General features: G+C 49.4%; 1 long non-coding RNA gene across 3 annotated transcripts; it reads left to right on the plus strand.

Annotated features, from left to right (window-relative positions):
• The first annotated feature begins 5,431 nt into the window (after positions 1–5,431).
• Positions 5,432–16,889, plus strand: LOC123286823 (uncharacterized). 3 transcript variants are annotated; one of them, XR_011505256.1, is made up of 7 exons: positions 5,432–6,475; positions 7,573–7,703; positions 8,793–9,132; positions 9,800–10,501; positions 11,107–11,184; positions 11,758–11,812; positions 12,274–16,889. It is a non-coding gene; the product is annotated as an uncharacterized lncRNA (long non-coding RNA). The 3 variants fall into 3 exon arrangements; XR_011505258.1 differs by lacking the exon at positions 7,573–7,703 and having other exon boundaries at positions 5,433–6,475; XR_011505257.1 differs by lacking the exon at positions 11,107–11,184 and having other exon boundaries at positions 5,437–6,475.
• Positions 16,890–17,148: the final 259 nt, after the last annotated feature.

A 17,148-nucleotide genomic window follows, 5' to 3' on the forward strand; every position in this document is an offset into this window, starting at 1 on the left:
AGATCTATAGCCAGCTGATTGAGGGTGGCCCCAGGCACTGGAACTCACAGCCGGCGTCTGAAGCGAAGGCAGGTATGGGGGACTGTGCCTCAGCATTGATTTCGCGAACTCCAGAGTTGGAAATGGAGTTTCACTGTGTAATCACAATTGATTGAATCACTGCCCACTCGGTTGAACTCAGTCTCCAGCACCCTTCTCTCCCCAGAGGTCAGGCTGCTGTCACAGGGCTCAAAAGCTCCAGCCCTCTATCATACGGTTGGTCTTTCTAGCTTCCTCAGCCCCCATCCTGAGTCACCTTGTTAGCTACACTCTCAGTTGTGATCCGAGGGACCCACCACAAATAACAAAGACATCCCCACTTGGAAAATTGCAAGAGTTTAGAGGTTACCTCAGGAACAAAGGACAAAGACAAGCCACATTCTTTATTGCACACCAATCTTCAATTTCTCAGTGCCCCTGGCAGCTAGAGGTGGCCATGGGACACGGTTCTGGCGTGTGACACCTAAATGGAAGTTTGCTGGGTTTGTAGGAAACTCTTGCCGTCTTCTGTTCCCTCCAACCCAACTCCTCCTTTGCCTTGAACTTGGCTGCAATATTTGGAGTTGTATTACATCTTGTGACGACGGAAGTGAAGGAACAAACAGAGTTTTTTTCCCTCGTGGTGTTTTTTAATGCTGAACCAATGCCAGTGAGGGTCCCCAGCTGCCTGCTGCGCACATGTTTTGTTATGTGAAACTGTAAACCTCAGTTGGCTTAGGCAACTGTTATTTGGATGCTCTTACTTGCAGCCAGGAGGTCTCCTGACAGCATCTTGTCATATGTTGATTGGCTGCTTGGCTTCTTATTTACTGAGAACCATCTGCTCATGTCTTAGCCCATTTGTCTATTGGGTCATTTCCTTTGCTCTTATTGACTTGTTAGAGAACTTTGCACATTAGAGAAATTATCTTTTTGTTTGAAATATATATTGCACAATTTTTTTTCTTAGTACATTGTCATTTGTCTTTTAACTTTCTTTTCTCTAAAAATGTTTTTTTTTCCATTTTAATTTCATCATTTTAGTCCATCCCTTCATTTTTGGCTTTTAGGTAGTGTGTCATTCTTATAAATGCCTTAGGGGCCGGCCCCTTGGCTGAGTGGTTAAGTTGGAATGCACTGCTTCAGCGGCCCAGGGTTTCACTGGTTCGGATCCTGGGCGCGGACATGGCACCGCTCATCAGGCCACGTTGAGGTGGCGTCCCACATGCCGCAACTAGAAGGACCCACAACTAAAATATACAACTATGTACTGGGGGATTTGGGGAGAAAAAGCAGAAAAAAAAAGAAAAGAAGATTGGCAACAGTTGTTAGCTCAGGTGCCAATCTTTAAAAAAAAAAATAAGAAATGCCTTATCTATGTCAAAGGAATGAAAATAATAATCTATGAATCTGTGAAACATTATTTTATGGTTTAACTTGTTACATTTAAACTTGTTTTGTCATAAGTACAAAAGTTAAACACAGTAGCAGATAGTATGAAACACTTACCAGGCCTGTTCCCCTATTTTACAAATATTATCTCATTTAATATTTATACTAGAAAGAAGATACTATTATTATCTTCATTTCAGAGAGGAGGAACTAGAGCTTACAGGGTTTAAGTACCTTACCAAGATCATGTGTCTACGAGGGAATAGCCACAGTTTGAGCCCAGGCAGTCTAAGTCTGTACTCTTAACCAGCTACAGCCCTAAAATTATGGCAGTCCCCATTTATTTCCCACTTATTTCTCCAATTCAATTTCTCAATTACAAACACCATGTGGTGTTTCTGGCTTTAGATAATGGCTCATTAGATCTGTTCTGATTTCACCAACCTCTGCATTTGATTCCTGCATACTCTTTGTTTTATCACCAAACTTACTTTGGGATTTGGGACTTAGAATGGTAAATCGATGTAAGTTTATGACCGTAGAGTTTCCTCCAGCCACTTCTGGTTTGGGCTATTTGTTGTGGCAGACGTGTTTCAAGGGTACCCTGAACCAGGAGTTGTTTTAATCAGGGATAGTAAGGTACACAGACACAGAAATAACTGTCATGAAGAAAGATGTTTGCTGTGCTCTCAGATCCCTAGGAACAGGAAGCATAGCACACCATGCAGGGCCACATGGGAAGCACCAGGGTCAGTCAAAAAAGGGAGTGAGGGGAAGATGTGGGCAAGAGCCTTTGCTGTGGTTTCTGTGGGAAGGAACAAATGAGGCAGGGTAAGCAGGTTTAGGATTGGCTGGTTTGAATAACTTCAGCAGGCTCTGGGGTGTGGGGGCTGCCCCTAGTTGTCTGGTACCTGGCCCTGGGGTGGTGAGGGTGGGAGACAGTGGCCCGAATGTGAGTGCCCCATGGAGGAGGCAGTGGGTGTGGGCTCTGGGTTGGTTGGTTTGCATGTGCAAGGCTCACTAGCAGGTGAATTATTTGCTGTCTCTAGGAACTGGCTAACCCCAGAAGCGGCAGTCCCACCAGGGTCAGCAAGGGCCCAAGATGATGGAGCATCAAAAATATAGGGAGAAAAAGATGTGATTAATATGAGACAATTGTTGCTTTGTCTGCCCAGCACTTCTCTTTTCTTGAGGAATGTCCCCTTCTCTGTCTTATGACGGGGTAGCAGATGCCATCCTCTCGCATCATTGTCTCTGTGGTTTCAGTGATTAGCTACGGGGCAAGTATCTGACCTTAGGTGGCTGTGGTCCATTTCCAGGATTTTTTTAAGTAGAACTTGACTTTCAGGGAGCTGTAGGGGAACATGGGTCTACAGTAGGAGAGCATGGAGTCCTGATGTAGAGACAAGCAGAGAGGAGAGGGAGAGAAGGAAGCAGGGATATTTGAATCCTGAATCCAGTCAGCCCTGAAGCTAACTATCTCCATCCTTGATTACGAGAGCCAAGAATTTGCTCTTTTGCCTAAATTAGTTTGAATTGGATTTTCTTCATTTGCATTTTATCTTTATGGAAGATAAAATATATGTGTTCTAACTTGTTCTTGGAAAGTTCCACGCTTGCTTTTCAAGGGGTGCTGCCACACCCACAAGGTGGGATTGTCAATCATTTAATAACTAATAGATTAAATTTCCTCTGAGGTTTCCAGATGAAAATGAAGAGTGAACTTTCAAGGCAAAATAAAATGGGCAGATCAGGTTGGGGTCAATCATCTCTATTTTAAGACGTTGAGTCGGACTTGGTGGTGGAGGTGAAGCGAGCACTACCACCGGCTTGACAAGACTGTGCTATGGGAGGAGGGCGCTTTATTAAGGTCCTGGCCAATCAAAAAAGGTTTCAAGAAGGTGATATTGTCAGCAATGAGGCAAATCATCCTCCAGCAGATACCACTCCCTACCCACCCCTCAGAGAAAGGCATCTCAACGAGAGACAGTCTCCACTGCGTGCTGACGACCCTGGACCGAGACGTGGGCGGGAACTCAGGGGAATCCGGGAAGCCCACTGCGCTCCAATAGGAAGACCACCCGAATCTGCCCTCAAAGGACTCCCTGAGGCTGCGTGCCTCATCTGCTGCCACTGCCATCCTTCCTGAGCTGGCAAGCCCGTCCTGGGCTCAGTGTTTCTCACTTGCTTATGCTTTTCTTGCTTCTGAGCTTGTTTATTTAACCTTTGAATCTTTTTTCTTATGCAACTTGAAATGTTCAAGGTTGTTTTTAAAAATCCACATGGTAGGCACTCTTGGCATATATGCCTCTTTCACCAAGGAAAGTGAGCGCCAAATAAAAATGCAGAAAACTGCCCAGCCCTCAGTCCCCTTTGCAAACAGAACCTGGAGCAGTTTCCCTGTGACACGAGGTGGAGGCCCCTGGGGTGGCGGCGGTCGGATTGGTGGTGGCTACATGACGTAACACAGACCACAGCACATCCAGGCATGCGCCCTTCCCAGCGCTGTCTGCAGGGTCTGTGCAGCCATCCCAGTGGGCAAGCTTCCATTCCTATTCATTAATAACACTAGTGACCTTAAAAGCACAAAGCTGGGACTCCTTCTCCAAATATTTCTAGATTGCAAAAATATAGTTGGCGTTACCCAAGCCAGCCTCGCCTTTTCCTTTCTGAATGGCTGGCCTCTTCCTGAGGTTCTTTTTCTGACACCTGCCTGCGCCTCAGCCTCGGAACACAGGTGTGGTATTGTTCCTAGTGCCCTTTTCAACCTGCTTCCTGGAACCTCGGGGGGGGGGGGGGGGGGGGAGACAAATATTTAGATAATCACCAAGCAAATAAGGATCTCCTTTGATTTCCACGGGCATCCAATTTGTGAACCAAACTGCCTTTCAGCAGCAGTCCCTTTGTTATTAATTATTCATTCATGCATCTATTCAGCCACGGGTTCAATCAACATTTATTAAGTGCCAATTATGTGTGAATAAGGCATTGTCTTTGCCCTCTTGACGCTCTTGTCTCTGTCCTCCTGAAACTCATGTACTAATTATGGAGACGGGCGTGTGAATAAATGGCTAGGTGACAGTATGGTAAGTTTTATCCCTGTCACCCGATGCTTATTTGAGGTTGTTGAGAACTCCCTCCTCAAGAGGAGGGACCTCAGGGAGCACTCCCCTCATGCCAGGCACTAAACAGTTCACACCTGCCAGCTCCCTGAGTCTTCTCAACAAGCTCCTGGGATGATGGGTACTGTGAGTGTCCTCATTCCCTGGTGAGGAAACTGAGGCTAACAGGCACTAAGTGACTTGTGCAAGATGGCACAGAGTGGGGATTAGACCCAGCCAGCCTGACCCCCAAGTCTAGGCTCACCTTGTGATGGTGTCTCCTCCTTCTAATAAAAACAGACTACAATAAGACCCCTCTCGGTTTGGCAACTCTGACACCACCGTCCCGGGTTTTCTCCACTGATTCCTACCCCAGCCCTGACCGGGTGGTCGATGTCCCTCAGGGACTTGGCATCAGCCCTCATTCACCCTACACACTCTGCCCGGGTGAGTACTCTACACACGCACACCAAGGGGGGTGGGCCCAGACCGGAAAGAGGGGTTTGTTCTTATTTAATCTCTTTACATTTGCAGAATGTATAAAGAAGGGCATCATTGTGTTTTACAGAATTGTCAGGCAGAATAAAATCTGATCCATGCCATCAGCTCCAGGCGCAATATGAACCGGGTGGTCCATCATTATTCAACATTGCAAATGCCCATATTCAAAGGAAAAGGACATCAGTTTTTGCAACTGTACAAATAAGTGGATGTCAAGGGAGAACCCACTTGCCCCTTTTGTAAAATATTCCATAGCTCCTCATTTTCACCCCTCAAGGCACTTTGCTGAGTTTCTCCAATAACGCGGTGCCCAGCATCCAGCCGGGCAGCACTGGGCATGGGAGGTGACCTGTCACATTGGGTAGTGGGGCACATCATAGTTACCTGACAACCAACACCAGGCAGCTGGACCCGATGCACCTGGGGTGGCTTTAGACCCCATCTCCCTGACATCTCCCTCCGTGTGTAAGACCTCCACTGGCCCTGGGGACCCCTCATGTTCCAGGACTTTACTCCAGCCTCAGAAGTTCCCTCCTCCGTTGTCATGCCAACACTATCGCAGTTCTAGGTAGAAGTGGTGGCTGTCATTGTCGAAAGCCTTTTAGTAATTGTGGGAACTAAAGTGAAGTGGACATTTCAGAGCAGTTTGTTCAGCGCCATGTGGGAGTTCCTGCCCTTCTTTTGTCCAGGGGCATTGAGGGTGGGAGTCAGGCCACGTGTGCAGGCTGGGGGAGCTGTCAGGCCAGGGCAGGGCAGAGGCAGCCCTGGGATGGAAAGAAGTAGGGCAGCTGGGGTCCAGTTACTGCCCATCTGCCTGGGGCTGGTGGAGCTTGTACCAGACCAGCAAGAGAGACGGCAAGATCAACATCCCAGTATCCCCAGGGCCACCACTCTGTTCCCTCTGTCCCCCAGGCTCCTGTTCTGTCTGATTTTATGGACGATTCCAGGGTAAAGGGGGCATGGCTGGGTGGGAGGGCAGAGACAGAAGAGAGAAAGAAGAGTGCGCACTGCACACAGGAGGCCTGGCTTCTGTTGCAGAGCTGCAGGTAAAACACAGGATGCCCAGTTAAATCGGAATGTCAGATAAACGACAAAAACGTTTTGAGTTGGCATTTGTCCCAAATACTGCCTGGATTCTTATTTGCTAAGCCTGGCAACCTGCTGATGTCATCCTAAGCTTCCTGCACCTTCTATCCAGATGACCACGCCGCTTCTCATAGCTCCCAGCTTGTGACTCCCCCACCCATCAAGAGTTTGGGGGACCCGCAGTCAGCTTGGCTCGGCAGATGCGTTCTCGCGGCGCCTAGATCAAACCAGAGACGTCTCCGCCGTCGCAGCCCGACCCTGGCGGGGATCCCTAAGCGGCGACCTCAGCATGCTTTCCCAGCATGGGACTGTGCAACTCCCGCAGGCTCGGCTTGGGAGAGCGGTTGAAATCAGCGCTTCGTGAATTCTAATTGCCTGTGAGTCACCAGGGAGATGCATTCAAATGCAGATTCTGATTCAGCAGGTCTGGGGTGGGGCCTGACATTCTGCATTTCTAACAAACCCCAGGGGATGTCCAATGCCGCTGGTTAGAAACCAACATACAGGTTAGACTTGAAGCAGGGTAGTGACTGGTCCCAAACAGCCTCGACTTACATGTGGCTCCTGTTATGGGCTGAGTTGTGTCCCCCCAGATTCACATGTGGAAGTCCTATCAGACTTCCGAGACACATGTGTGAACAGTGGGAGTCCCGTCAGACTTCCGAGACACGTGTGTTAGCAGAAGTCCCCTCAGACTTCCGAGACACATGTGTGAACAGCGGGAGTCCCGTCAGACTTCCGAGACATGTGTGTGAACAGTGGGAGTCCAGTCAGACCTCCAAGACACACGCGTGAACGGCGGGAGTCCTTTCAGACTTCCGAGACATGTGTGTGAACAGTGGGAGTCCCATCAGACCTCTGAGACACGCATGTGAACAGCGGGAGTCCTTTCAGACTTCCAAGACATGTGTGTGAACAGTGGGAGTCCCGTCAGACCTCCGAGACACGCGTGTGAACAGCGGGAGTCCTTTCAGACTTCCAAGACGTGTGTGAACAGTGGGAGTCCCGTCAGACTTCCGAGACACGTGTGTGAACACACGAGGAGAAGCCGGCCGGCCACAAGCCAAGGAGGGAGACCTCAGAGAAAACCTACCCTGCCAACACCTTGAACTTGGACTTCCAGCCTCCAGAACTGTAGGGGAGTAAGTGCCTGTTGTTTCCGCCTGTGGTACTTGTTATGGCAGCCCCAGCAAACCAATACAGGTTCCTTAGTGAAAGTAATGAGACAGGGTCACCTGATGGGACCTGCAGCACCTTGAAAATGAAGGAAGAAATAGCCCTTTGGGGCGTCAGCAGCTTGTAATTAATAGCCAAGCAGAACAGCCATTCTCAAAAAGGTTTAACTTGGATCCCAGAATTTAAATATTGGGAGAAATGTAATTCTTACGTTTCTTTTGGCCATCTCATATCTCATGTGATCTTCACAACCCCCTGGATGGAAACCTGATCAGGTGTTTTAATTCCCATCATTCAGATGAAGAAACTGAGTCACATGTTGGTATGTCATCTTCAGAGGCCACAAATTTTGGCAAAGAAGAAAGGAAAGGAGGAGGAGGAAAAAGAACTGGATTTTTCTCTAACAATTTAATTTTTGCTTTTCAAAAAGTGAGTCTTTGTCAATTCAGGGTAAATTCAAATAGTCTCTTCTCTCAGTCAATGAGGGTTTGCCCTGACCCCTTTCTCCCTGGGGCTGGGTAACATTTTAGGGCTTTACAGATCATTAAGGTGTCAGTGGGGGGTGGGTTGTTGCCATCTGTCCACTGTGGTGGCCACCGAGCTCGGCATACCCCGCCATGGGCATCCTCCCCGGCTCTCTAAGACACTCATGCCTCACACCTGCAGCCTTGGCCCTGGCCCTCGCAGGACATCCCACCTCCTCTTTCCCTCACCCTGACCTTGAGTCTCCTCCAGGTCCCCAAGCTCTTCCTTGCCTACTCCTGAGCCATTTGCTGGGGGGGGTGTTGGGTGCCCTCCCATTTTCTCTGGGACCGCAGGATACTCTGGGCTGTCTTGGGCCCTCCCAGCATAGGCCATGCTGCCATTTCTATTCTGCCTCCAGCAGGCTGGGGGAATTGCTGGGCCTGCAGCCTCCCCAGGCTTCACCCTGAAAGTGAGGCATAAACTGCTCTGCTCTTGAGACCCCAGCGTACTGGGGGTTCTCGGACCCCTGCCCTGCGGCTGGGCACAGCGGGGCAGGGAGCAAGGCCCCTGCCCCAGACCTGCACTGCTGACTAGCTCTAATGCTCCCGGCCCACCTCCCTGAGCCTCCCCGCCCCCGCCCTCTGGCCAGGGCACCTTGTACTCCGTCTGGGGTGGGGATGGGGGCTCTCTCTCCATATCTAATCTTCCTGGGTTTTAAATTCATGCCCTAGGTCTGGCTCTGGGCTTTTGAAAGGAAAGAAGCCCAGGCTCCTAAAACTCAAAAGGCCTTTTTTTTCCCCTGAAACTATTGCCTCTATTATAGGGTTTAAAAACCTCTCTTGAAATTCGAACTCTGACTATTGACTCCATTTTCGCCCTTGCCTTCCTGTTGTAACAACCCTGTGACCAGGGCAGGGGGCAGAGAAGAGTATTAGAGCTGCCTGAATGGGGAGGACAAGGCAGGGGTGAGAGTAACTGCGAGAAAAAACACAATTTTTAAAACTACTACACATTATTTCACTACATATTCAACAGCTCTCCAAACATTTACAGCTCACTTCCCTGCGAGTCCAGGGCTCCTCTCCCACAGCGCGCACTGGAGTCCCTGAGATGCCTGCTGGAAATCCGGACCCCTGTTCACGAGAGCCGAGAAGCGGAAGCAGCAAGCACCCGTCGGCAGATGAATGGCCAAACCACACGTGGTCTCTACATGCCGTGGAATAGTATCGAGCCTTGAAAGGGAAAGGGTTTCTGATGCCTGCTACAACATGGAGGAAGCTTGAGGACACTATGCTCAGTGAAATAAGTCAGTCACAAAAAGACAAACACTGTGTGATTCCACTTACATGACGTACTTAGAGGAGCAAAGTTCATGGAGTCAGAAAATAGAATGGTGGGTGCCAGGGGCTGGGGGAGGGGAAACGGGGAGTCAGAGTTCAATGGGGACAGAATTTCAGTTGGGAAGATGAAAAAGCTCTGAGGATGGATGGATGATGGTGATGGGTGCACAGCACTGTGAATGTACTTAAAGATGGCTAAATGGTCAATTTTATGTTATGCATATTTTACCACAATTTTAAAAATTAAAAAATAATAAAAGAATCTTAATAAAAAAAAATACTGACTCCTGTTCAAGCTGACACCAGCTCACCTGCATCTTGCTGGTGAGGCCAAAGAGCCTTCATTTTTCCTGAACTCCCCAGGGGATTTCGAGAACCAGTTTTTTATTAAAAGCGTGTGTGTGAGACGTGGTACAGGGCAGGGAATGACTGGGACAAAGGTCAGGGGAGGAGTAAACTGATGGCTACAGGGCGGGGTCATCAGAAGAGCAACCAGTAAGGGCAGCGCTGTCTGAGCTGATAGAACGGGTGGGCCCTTCGGCCTTTTGACCCCACATGGGTGCTCAGCTTTGAAAATCAAGTGCAGCATCTCAGCTTCGGAAAGTGCTCAAAGGGCACGGAGACATCCGTCTAACTGTGGAGGAAATTGTCCAACTCATGGGTTTTAGATTGAACCCGTCATTGAGGCAGCTCAATGTGTCCATTTTCCGCCTGTTTCAGACCCAGAAGACAGAAGTGGACAGAGTCCTGCCAGCAAAGCCCAGCCTCCCCACAGCACCGCTGTAATACACCGTGATTGCTCCAGCATCACCAATAGCCATCTCCAATCTCTTCTTCAAATGTCGGATACAGTAAATGCATCAGAAGATAGGTTTTTATTCTGACACCTTCTCTGCTATGAAAACAATTTCCTCCTTCCCTGCGTCTTTCTTGGAAGTTGACTAGAAACCGATGGCTCCTTCATGATCCCCATCTGATGGGGAGCTGCAGTGTGGCTCGGCCGTGCCAACTGTCAGAACTTTAAAGAGTTAAACAATTGAAATAAGAGCTGCTTTGTCAGACTTCCCGACAGTGACAGGCTGAATCTGAATTTATGCAACTATCCCAGATGAATCTGAAGTTGAAGACCCACCATATAGACGAGAAGGCCTGATTTTCCCCACGTGGGCAGAATCCTAACCAACACTTAGCGTTTCCATGTTCACGAATCCCATACTTTGGCGGATCCCAAACCGCAGCCTGGAAGGTGCGCCCTGCAGGTGGCATCGCTGTCCTTTATAGCTGGGGAAACTAAGCGTGAAGACTATGCAAAGTGAAGCCTCCAACCATCTGAAATTTGAGGTTCTGAAGCTGAAGTCATTTGTCCGCTCTTCAAAATCCCCATGGCCTGTCTGCTTTCTAACAGAACTCCTCCTACTTCAGGTGTCCAGACTCCTACCTGCTTAAAACAAACCAATGATGATAGTGGTGTGTCCTGAACAGAATAAGTCAGTCAGGGTAGTGGTGGGGTAAGGTCCTGGTTAGAGTAAGCCCATCACGACGGGAGGAGGCCCTGTTAGAATGAGTCAGTCTTCCTAGGCCATTGCCTTTTGACCTGTGGCTCCAGATGGGCCCATGAGGGAGCAGGAGAGGGCTGGCGGGTGTCTTCTGGAAAATTTTCTCAGCTCTTAAGAAAACACTCAAGTAATAAACAAGGTCATGTGCTGCTGATGGCATTTATTTGTAGGGGTGATTCTGATGCCTAAAACCGCAGCAGCCACCTTCAACCCTGAGGGTACCAGCGGGAGATCAAGGCGGGACCCAGAGGAGGCCAGTGGGAAAGTGCTCCCCAGGCCCTTGATGATGGCTTTGAACTGCTCAGATAGTCAAACCTGGAAATTTCCCGCCTCAGAGATTCTTGTACGGTGGAACAAGAAAATGCTCCTGTGGGTTACAGTGTGTTCTGGCTGGGCATGTCTGACTGGAACCGTTTCTCCACGGAGTTAGCAAAATAAATAACTAAAATATTATCATACTCTAACCATCAGACGCTTTAGGGAGAAGAAAGCAAAGTTGCACGAATATCAGGATAGACTAGGAGACGTCCAAGCAATTCGCCCCTCAAGGTAGGACACTCCAGGGTGGGCTTCTCCCTCTCTGTCCCTGTGCCACCCGCCCGCTCCACCTCTTCTCCACCCCCAGCCTCTACAGGAGCAGATGAGGTTCTTTAGAAGTCTGTATTTGATTGTGGTAAAATATGCATAGCAAAAAATTTACCACTTTATTTTTAAGTGTACAGTTCGGTGGCATTAAGTACATTACATTATTGTGCAGCCATCACCACTGTTCATCCTCAAGACTCTTCATTTTGCAAAACTGAAACTCCATCCCCATTAAACAGTAACTCTCCGTCCCCGTTCTCCTGCAGCCCCTGGTAACCATGTTACCGCATGTGTCAGGATTTCTTTCCTGTTTAAAGCTGAATAATATTCCATTTGCAAATAATCTGTAATCAATCTGTAGTTCAAAACTGGGGTCAGTTTGTTATGTGAGCCAGCCTGAGGACTATAGCCCAGGGGCTTCCTTCCCCAAGGAAGGAAGGAAGGACTCCAAAGAAGCAGAGTGTACAGAGAGGTTATATACCGTCTTGGAACAAAGAACATACATCACATGTGACAGGAATGTCTCTTTTATTCCAGTCATGAGATGCTTTGCAAGCACAGTGGGTCAGTGGTCACAAGGTGAACACAGCACGTAAGTAACTAATCCTTCATTTCTGGGCAGAAACGCTTCTCCTTAAAGAAATGCGGATATGCTGGGGAGGCCACATCTTTATCTTCAAGGGCATCATGCTTTCTCTGAGACCTCGTAAATGTTACAGCAGGCGTACAAGGCATGCTCAACAGGCCATGTCAGGCCTTTCTGGAAAAACAAGGTCAGGCCGAATCAGCTGTAAACTAAATAGCTTCCTCACATACTCCAACATATACCACTGCTTTTCATTATTTATCACATTGTATGGATGTACCACATTTGTTTATGCATTCATCTGTTGATGGACCTTGGGTTGCTTCTACCTTTTGGCTGTTGTGAATAATGCTGCTGTGAACATGGCTGTGCAGACACCTGTTTGAGTCCCTGATTTCAGTTCTTTGGGGTATAACCTGAGGTGGAATTGCTGGATCATATGGTAATTCGGTGTTTAATTTTTTAAGGAACCGCCATACTGTTTTCCACAGCAGCCGCACCATTTTACATTCCTAGCAGCGCACAGGGTGCCTACTTCTCCACAAGAGGAAATGAGTTTCAAAGCACTGGATCATGGCAACAAGAACATCCATTTAGGGAAGTCTTCGTCACAGCCTTTGTCAGCCATTCAGGAACAAAGCAGTGACCTACACATTATTTTTATGATTTCCACGTATTATTTCAATAAATTCTATAGTGGTGTGGAGAAATGATGTACATGTATTGAAGTTTAATTGTGGCAGAGGCAGAATTCCTAGTCCAAATATGAATTTTAGGCTTTTAGGTTTGAAATGAGGACTGAGTGACATGCAGCCACTTTTCACGGAGCTGTGTGGAGGGGTGTCCTGAGTGGGAGGCAGTGATTAAAGAAAGAAAAGCTGTCACAGAAAGTGTGGGCCAAAGCAGGCGATGGCATGTGGGGAGGAAGGAGCCATGGGAACCCCAAAGACAGCCTAAATAGGAACTTATAAGGAAGAAAAAGGAAATAAACCGCCCAGGAGGACTACCGCAGTCTCTCTGGGGCAGGGGCTGGAGACATTTTTGTGTGTAGAGACCAGCAAATCCTAGAACTCGTGACTTTAGGGTATGGCTCAGGGTCAATTTTATTTGATGATCCTGGTAGGGCCTAAGTCATGTTTTTCAAACTGTGGTTGTGACCCATTAGTGGCTCATAAAATTTGGTTATTAGGTTAGAAGTAGCTTTAAATAAAGGCTAGGAGGTGGGCAAAGCAGCACAGGAAATATCAAGACACATTGCACTTTTGTGTGTGTGTGTGTGAGGAAGATTGGTCCTGCACGAACATCTGTTGCCAATCTTCCTCTTTTTCTTTTCTCCCCAAAGTCCCCACATTGCACTCGTGATTGCCATGTTGAGTGTATAAGTGTGTGGCGTGTGTGGGTGCACACTGTATTCCAGTGCACAGCATCTTTCTCACCATGGTTGTGGATTGTGTGTGCACACTGTATTCCAGTGCACAGCATCTTTCTCACCATGGTTGTGGATTGTGTGTGCACACTGTATTCCAGTGCACAGCATCTTTCTTACCAGGTTGTGGATCACAAAGTTGAAGAGCCACTGACCTGGAACCTGGGAGTGCCACACTCCCCGAGGCTCTGAGGAGCTAAGGGAGAGCTCCGTTCGGTCTGGGGACAGGAGCCCGATAGCGGGAGAAGGTCTGGAGGAAGCACTTATCTTCTGAGCAGAGTGTCACGCGGTACTCAGGGCCTGGACCTTTGGCTTCCTGTGTGGAAGTTCCCTTCAGAATAGTTATATTGCTTAGATGTGGTTATGCACTTAGACATCTTTGGAGACAGACAACAATAAACCAACAAGCCCAGTGAACATGGAATGTGCCCAAACTGGAGAGTGCCTCGTTCTGCGTTCACCTCATAAAGAGATGATGAAACCCGATCAGAGCCCCAGTTGCTTGAGTCAGGAAGGTGGGAAGAGGCTCGGGCTGGTCCTGGCTCCAGCAGGAAAGGCTCTCAAAGGCTTTTAATGCTCCTGTTGGGCCTGCAGGTCCCTTGTTGGCCATCATGTCTGAGTTTCAGTTCACTGGGAGAGCACTAGCTGTTCAGAGTTGTACTTCCTACCCGGAGAACCCACACCTCTGTGTGTGCTGGTGGAAAAATAACCGGATTTAAGAGTCAAATGAGGGAGAGCTTTAGGCATTTTCCAGAGGGGAGAAATCTCTCCTTTCGACTTTTAAGCAACATTTGACTATGTAGACTTCATCCTTCATGACTCTTCTCCTTCAGGGATGTTGTTTAGAGACAATTGAAGATGTTGCACTCCAGGCACATTCCCGCTAAGAATGAAGAAAGAACGTGCACTACGTGAACAGGTCGAGAGATTCTGCCCGGCATCTGCACTTTGGACAGTTACAGGGAGCGTGAGCAACATTTTCTGGGATGCTGACCTCACATGCTGGGCCTGCCTCCACACCTAACATAGGCCTTTGCCATTGTGCAACTGCAAACCACACAATTGGTTTTTATTTGACCTAATTAAAACTAAACAAAGTCTAAGCTTAAAGAAATTGACAGAGGCCAGCCCAGGGGCACAGCAGTTAAGTTCGTACGTTCCACTTCAGTGGCCAAGGGTTCACCGGTTCAGATCCCGGGTGTGGACATGGCACTGCTTGTCAAGCCATGCTGTGGCAGGCATCCCACATATGGGATGTTAGCTCAGGGCCAGTCTTCCTCAGCAAAAAGAGGAAGATTGGCAGCAGATGTTAGCTCAGGGCTAATCTTCCTCAAAAAAAAAAGTTGACAACTAAGATGGTGCAGAACATTCAAGGTAACATTTGCACCAACTGGTAACAAATGGATGTGAATTTTGACCCACTGCCCCGAGGAAAAGTGGGCCCCATGTTCTCATGTGTAATGTTGCTCCTGAGGCAGGTCTGAGAGTGTGTGGGAAAGATGGGGGCCAGCTGAAGAGGTCAGAGGACTTCCTCCTGAAAGCACTGAGCTGACGGAACTCTTGTCATTGACCTTTAACCACAGCAGCCAGACCTCCCTGTAGGTCAGCCTCCTGCTGAGGAACCAGGGTCTTGGGAGCAACCGGGATCTTTGACTATCAGCCAAGGTCTCTCGCCATCCCTGGGGCCCTCAAGGCCCGTCTCTGAGAGGCAGATTCATTCCCTCGGGCAGACTGGTTCCACCATATGGCAAGAAGCTTGGCCACTGATGGCAACTGCTCCTCGCATCACAGCTTCAGCGACAGAGGCCAGCAGAAAGATCCCGGGTTGGGCCCGCCTGAACCAGGAGGCCACCCTGGGACAAGCGAACTACGATGGGAGAGGAGTCACAGAAGAAAGTGGCAGCTCTCGTAAGAGGCACATAGCTGGACTTCAGGGGGAACAGTTCCCAAAGGGAGGAGAGAGATGATGCTAGAGACACAAAATAATCCATGCTCACTAAAGCGTGAACTGGGTTTTCAGAAGAAGCTGCTCAAAGAGGAGGTGGCATCTCCCCAGAGCTCTGGGCCTAGAGAGAGCGGGCAGACAGGACTCAGGGCTGGGGTGGGCATGGGGGCATGTGGAGGGTATGGGTCTTGGGAAGCAGAGATGACAATTGGAAAGTGTTCTGTGTTGTTTTTGGCCCTTATTTGTCCTACTACACACCGAACGAGCTACCTTCACTTCATTGCCCCAGACTGCCCCTCCCCCTTCCCCTCAGACAGCAAGGTCAGCACTGTGCTTGAACTTGGTCAGCACTCTTATCTTCCCAGAACTCTATCTTACTGACCTTCCGGTGATGTTTGGACACCAACACTCTGCTGGAGGCAGACTGTCCTCTTCACGTTAGAAAGCTGGGGACTCGGAGCATACCCTGCGCTGGAGAGAAGGCGAGCTCCCATTCAGACAGAGCGCCGCTGTCTACTGAGCAGCGGCATCGGGTTCCACACCCCTAAGATGGGAAGACTCCACCTACCCATTCTGGGCTGAACTGTGTCCCCCTGAAATTCGCATGCTGAGGTCCTAACTCCCAGCACCTCAGGATGTGAACGTACTCAGAGGTAGGCCTTTAAAGAGGGGACTAAGATAAAAATGAGGTCATTAGAGTGGGCCCGAGTCCGTTTGGGCGAGTGTCTGAAACTAGGACACAGACACCCATAGAGGGAAGAGGGTGTGAGGACACGGGGGGATGACAGCCACCCACAAGCCAGAGAGGCCTCAGAAGGAACCAGCCCTGCCCACACCTTGCAGTCGGACTTCCAGTCTCCCGGACTGTGAGAAAATAAATCTCCAGTGTTTAAGCCCCTGGTCCATGGCACTTGTTACAGCAGCCTGGCAGACTCATGCCCTACCTCACACCACTATCGTGACAATTCAGTAAAGCAGCTCCTGTGGAATCATGCGGCTCTGCACCTAGCGTGAGAAGAAGACTGCACGGTTACTTTCCCTTCCTTCTTTTATGGCCCAGTTCCTTCTGACCTGGCAGCACTGTGCACTCATCGGTGCGGTTGTGAGCTGAGCTAGACACTCGACGTGAGAGGACGGGATCCAGGCAGCAGTCAAGGGCGAGCCAACCCAGCCCAGCTCCCTGTTCCCTGTCTACCACCCACCCCCTCGGTGTGGTAAGGGCACAATTATTCTCCACACCCTCTGTACAGCTGCCTCCCTCTAAAGGAGCCAGATGTTTCCAAAGTGACTAATCTACAGAAGGTGTGGTCTCTTCACCTGGTTCCAGAATTTGGGAGGAACACTGTGGCCAGGAGGCAGCCCAGTGTCTCTCCAGCCTCAATAGCTGCATGACACCCGGCACCTGGGAGCCAGCTAGGACCAGGGTGAGGCAGGCCGGCTGAGCCTGCAGAGCGGGCCATGGCTCGCCAGTCCACGGGCCAGCTCACCCAGTTGGATGCAACTGTGTTTATTTCCCTTTTGCTCTTCCTAAGCTATCAATAAAACTGACCTACATGTTCCTCAGGCTTAAATTAGCTGCGCAGGGAGTTAAAGAAAGGGTTTTGTCTTTACGCCAGGGACAGTCGATCAGGTGGGAGCACCCCGACCTCCGCTCAAGGCAGACGTCCCTGTCAGCCTGGCCTCCCACGGGCTGGGCTTAGGCCTTCGGGCTGCAGCCTCCACACAGCCCTCCAGGGTGCCACCAGCAATGGGTGGGAATCCCCACACTAGAGCAAACCACTTCATGCCTGTGACGGAGCACTGAGGGGGCGAGCACCCCACCAGCCTGGACAGTGATGTGGGGGCAGTCGTGGGTGACATGTGGCCTTGCCACAGTGGAGGACAGAGGCCATTTACTAAAGACGGCCCCAGTTTCCCTACAGCACAACAGAGATACTCATCTGATGGTTTGGCCCGTGGCGCTCGCCAACA

Source organism: Equus asinus, chromosome 8, assembly GCF_041296235.1.
Source record: "Equus asinus isolate D_3611 breed Donkey chromosome 8, EquAss-T2T_v2, whole genome shotgun sequence".
NCBI classification, from domain to species: Eukaryota; Metazoa; Chordata; class Mammalia; order Perissodactyla; family Equidae; genus Equus; species Equus asinus.